Genomic DNA, 5,827 nt, shown 5'->3' with positions numbered 1-5,827 from the left:
TTAACGAGACATCTATGAATTGTACATACATTTTATTGTACATCAATCAAACTTCAAATAGTGGTAACATAGTACATAGGTAGGAAGGATTTTTAGCCAATTTTTTTTCCGGGAACCGTTTCAACAATGAAATCAGAGAAAATTAGCAAACTCTGATAGGAAACGATCAACCTGGAGTCACAAATCCAGGTCTGACCAACAGCATACTCTGAAAAATTCATTTTCATTCAGGGATTGAACCCGACACCTTCTTGACGCTAAGCAGAAGCTTAACGACCGAGCTATGCTGCTGGCTATGCTGCTATATAAATAAACGATCCTCTTAAAAACTCAATCGAGTTTCCGGGACACTGGTCCACGCACTCGATACAACCTTGCTTACTGAATAATTTATGTAAGCACTCTTCTGGGTTGAAAACTAAATCGTACACTACAAATGTACACATTTTTGCGGATTGAATTGGGACTCCCAAAAGAAGCCATAAGAGATAGAAGACAATTAGGTCTCGCATCCCACCTCCATAAAGGCGGAAAGGGGCCGCAAAGTCCAAGTTTATGGAATGCAGCACCGAGTGGGAACGACGAGTGAATTAATAAATTCGTAAGGGTCTACACAATGGCGAGTACGTGCGTAAGTTACGCCGAATTGGTAGCGTTTAAGTGGAGCAAGGGGGGGGGGGTAGTCTGGTTGTGGAACGAGCGCCATTAGTAAGCGCGTGCTTCACTAGATTTATTACCGAGACTAATCCCAGGATCCTCTTTCTTTTACCAAACAAATATGTACCACACATCCATGCGAACGAGCGAGGTACACGCGTGATGAGGAGGGATGATGATGAAGCACATTTTATCTTGTCGTTGATCAAAGTCTTGCTTGAACGATGTGATCTTACGTCGGGACGAATAAAAAAAATGCGAAATGAGCTTTAAAAAAAACGCAACGTGTTTTTATTTTCGTTTTAAAATTTAGAACGATATATACTTAATTTATTTTTTATTTATTACATACCAGGAAGGCATTACAGGCAATCCCAATGCGCCTAATATTGCAGCATTTTTTATTCATAATATTTTATTTTATTTTATTTTTTTATTTTACATATATACCAGGAAGGCCTTACAGGTAAATCCCAATGCGCCTTCCTGGCCAATTACAAATACAAATGCAGCATTTTTTTTATTATAAGTCGTTGAATTGCGAGACACTGAAAAAACTCGCAAATTAACGAGACATCTATGAATTGTACATAAATTTTTATTGTACATCAATCAAATTTCAAATAGTGGTGACATAGTAGGTAGGAAGGATTTTTAGCCAATTTTTTTTCCGGGAACCGTTTCAACAATGAAATCAGAGAAAATTGGCAAACTCTGATAGGAAACGATCAACCTGGAGTCACAAACCCAGGTCTGACCAACAGCATACTCTGAAAAATTCATTTTCATTCAGGGATTGAACCCGGCACCTTCTTGACGGTAAGCAGAAGCTTAACGTCCGAGCTATGCTGCTGGCTATCAATGTACGTATCAATATCATAATAATCAATGAGACATCTATCAAAATGTACACAAACAATATTGTTTAGAATATTATTTTATTTTGACCTTTAAAATTATTTTTATTTTCTTGATATTTAATGAGTATAATACTGATAGTGATTTTTAGTAATAAAAAAAATTTGAACAAAATCTGACCACCGGAAGTAGAACTTTTGTTTTGTGCAAGTTTCCATACATTTGCGCTCAATTTGTATCGCTATCATAGTCATTAGTTCAATTTCGAATTTTGTTTTGTAACCTTCTTTTATTCCTCAAATGCATATATTGTACACAAACAATATTATTGCACATTAATCAATCACAAATTATAGGTGACATATTGTATATAGGAAGGATTTTAGCCGTTTCAACAATGAAATCAGAGAAAATTGGCAAACTGTGATAGGAAACGATCAACCTGGAGTCACAAATACAGGTCTGACCAACAGCATACTCTGAAAAATTCATTTTCACTCGAGGCCCGGCCCTGGGATCGAACCCGGCACCTCACGACGCTACGCAGAAGCTTAACGACCGAGCTATGCTGCTGGATAAACGTATGTAGCGGACTGGTAGAGCTATTTATTGCATACCATTAAATAGATCATGTGTTCAAATCCCGGCCAAATACGCTGCTGGCGAGGTCTTGTCATTATTAATTTATGTATTAATTTATGTTTAATTGTTATTTTGTTTTTTTTTTGTGTTATATTTTTTGACCATTGTGGCGCTTTAAGAATTCCTGTTATGCCACAATGGTCTGTTTAGAATCAAATAAATAAATAAATTATTAAAAAAACACAGTTCCACCGTCTCGTGTTATAATTTTCCACTTGTTGTGACGAATCCGATAAATTAGTATACCCTGAGTTTCTTACAAATTCGAGATATTAGAATCTCGTTGAATCTTATAAATGCTACCTACATAAATAATGGATTTCTCGTAATATTTTTGTATCAAAAATTTTGTTGATTTCCCATAGATGTCTCTATTGTATTCTGTTGTATTAAATTTACTGTTATTCTTGAAAAATCAATAGTACAAAAAAAATATGCCCATTTTATTGGAACCGTCACAACAATTTAGTTAGATAAATTGGTAAACTCTAATAGGAGATGGTTGATCTGGGTTTAATATACATCCAAATTATCCAGATGCCAGTAACAATAGACGCACTCGCAATCGATTTTTTATTCGTACTGGGATTTTATTTTTTTATTTATTTTTTACACGTATATGTATCTACAAATATATATGTATATACCAGAAAGGCGTAAGCCCCAATGTGCCTTCCTTGGCCAGAAATATTGTACATTTGAAACAAATTTCATTAGTATTATACAAAGTAAATACATATCAATTAACATTCATAGAGACATCTATGTAAATATGGTCAAATTTGTAAATTGGCACATTTTATAGACGTTTTGCACATTATTCAGCGAAATTCGAGATTGCCGAAAACTCGAGATTTGCGTGAAAATGCGTAAGGTTGCCAATATGTTGGAACCGTTTAAATGAAAATCAGATAAATAGGCAAACGATTGACCTGGAGCACAAATCCAAGGTTTGGCCAGCAGAGACCAGTGGGATTTGCACCCGTGACCACTTTGTTCAAAGCATCAAACGCTAACCACTAATCTATACTGCTAGTTTAAGCATATGATTTCTAGTTTAAACAATCACTGAATCAGTGGGCTACGCAGTGACTTTTGATCATTTTGAGCCGTCGCAATGACAATTTGAGCAGTTTGCTGTTTGTACTACTCAATTGTAGTTATAATATTTTAGCATTTTAATAAAAGTGGCCACCTATCGTAAACATTGAAATAAATAAACAAATTTCAATTTTATTATATCCAAAATGGATCAATATTATTTTATGTCGCGTATTATATTTATATAGCCAAACTATTTTTAAAATTTGAATACAAACGAAACTACGTCAGTTAAAGTTTACCAATACGGTCGTATAATTTGAAATTTATGTAATTTTCCAATAGCATAAAATAAATAAAATTTTGTGACGGCATGCATAAATTTATGTATTGTACAAACGGAGTGTAATCCAATTGTAAACTTTCACATACATACATAGATGCGATGCGATTTATCACCGAAATATTTCCATTTTGGAATTTGTACGAGATTTACAGCATCAATTAACATCACATTCGCATTAGTCAAACGTATCGACCGCTCGCATTTCCACACATAAATACAATACATATGTATGTCAATATTTCATGAAACAGAACAGTATGTCAAATAAACTGAGTAAAGGACATTGAAAACGGTTAAATTTTTGGCCGTATTATTTCCTAAGGAAAAATTTAGTAGAATTATTCCTCGAAAACAATATTAAAAGTATCACATATACAAATACGAACAAAAACACGTAAAAAATATAAATAAATTGTAAAACGAATATATGTATGTATGTAGCAGAATAGACTAGTGGTTGGCATATATTATATATTAGCCAGCAGTTTGGCTTAATGGTAGCGTATATATTTAGCACCACTAAGGTCGAAGGTTCGAGTCCTCGTCAAACTGCTGGTTAGATTTGGGGGTTTTGTGACTCCAAATCGATCGTTTCTCTATCAGAGTTTGCCAATTTCATCTGATCATTGCTGAAACGGTTCCTGAAAATTGGAAATAGATCATTTCCTGTTGTCACAAAAATCTGTGTGTATAATTTGTAGAAATTATGCACATAAATCTGAAATCTATAGATGTCTCTATAATTTCGTGTTTATTATGTGTATAAAAATCGTAATAATAATTGTGGACAAAATCTAAAAAAAAATAATCCATAGATGCCTCTATGATTATTATTTATGCAATTGATTAATTATTGTATTCAATGCTTATTGAACGTACTGTATACGTTGTCTGACCGTTCTCGTACACTCGTCGCATTGGAGCGATCTGTGATGACGAGTGTATATTGATTTGTAACAATAAAAAAATAAAAAAATAAAAAATAATGCTTTGAACAAAGTGGTCACGGGTTCAAATCCCACTGGTTTCTGCTGGCCAGACTTTAGATTTGTGACTGTCAGGTCGATTGTTTCCTATCAGAGTTTGCCAATTTATCTGATTTTTATTGAAACGGTTCCAACAAATTGGCAACCTTATCCATTTTCTTGCAAAATCTTGAGTTTTCGGCAATCTCAAATATCGCTGATTTGTATAAAAAGCAAATCTACAAATTTGACCATAGATGTCTCTGTGTATGTTAATTGCTATTTATATATTTATTTTCTAATAATACATGTATCAATTGTATGTACATTGTTTTTGGCTAGAAAGGCGCATTGGGGTTACCTGTTAGGTATAAATAAATCAATGTCCTATTAAATAAAGCAATAGTATAACATTACAGTTAAACACAATATATCAATGAAATAAAAATAAAATTTAAATTACATATAAAAACAAATGATAGGAAAATAAAATAATCAAATGAAAACAAAATGGCCGAAAAGTTGTATTCATTTATAAAATAGGCATTCGAAATTCCAACGCTGGGTGCATTTAAAGGAAAAAATAATTTCAGAGGGAAAATCTACCCCTTAAACTCTTTTTCCTCTCACTTACCCCCAAAAGTGTACGGCGGAATACACATAAAAGTGGCGTATAGCGTAATGCAATTACCGGCGTGATTGTTCCGTTCTTTCTGGAAACTGAAAAGACTGTGATGAAAATGTGGGACGACAATGGACGACCACTCGACCTTCGTCGTGTCGCGTCGATGGAAAAACCCGAGACATTTTCCAGACCTGTCAATTTTCCGAGCACAGCTCCAACCTAATCCACGCTCATCTCTATTTACCCACGCCCACTAGTTTTCAAAACATGGCAATCTTAATTTAATTGCGCATTTCGAATCACATCCATCATCATTATTAGAGAGATTAAATAAAACGAGAAAGCGAATCATTCGACGAATTAATGAAAAAAAAGTGTAATATATATATATATATATATATATATATATATATATATATATATATATATATATATATATATATATATATATATATAATATCGCTATTCTGTGTGTGTATCTGTGTGCGATAACGCTCGCCGTACTACAATAGTTATTTCGATTCAACATACTTATGTATGTACGTCACACCTAAAACACTGCCAACAAAACGTACGAATATAATACGAACATAATAACAAATAAACAAAAGACTTCTATATATATGTACTGTTTGCTATCAATGTTTCCTCTAGGGGGTCTTACGAAATCGTCTAGGGAGTCTCACATTTCCC

The sequence above is a fragment of the Arctopsyche grandis genome, chromosome 1 (assembly GCF_051622035.1).
Source record: "Arctopsyche grandis isolate Sample6627 chromosome 1, ASM5162203v2, whole genome shotgun sequence".
In the NCBI taxonomy this organism is placed as follows: Eukaryota; Metazoa; Arthropoda; class Insecta; order Trichoptera; family Hydropsychidae; genus Arctopsyche; species Arctopsyche grandis.
The sequence above is the reverse complement of the archived record's forward strand: the minus strand, read 5'-3'. Positions refer to the sequence as shown.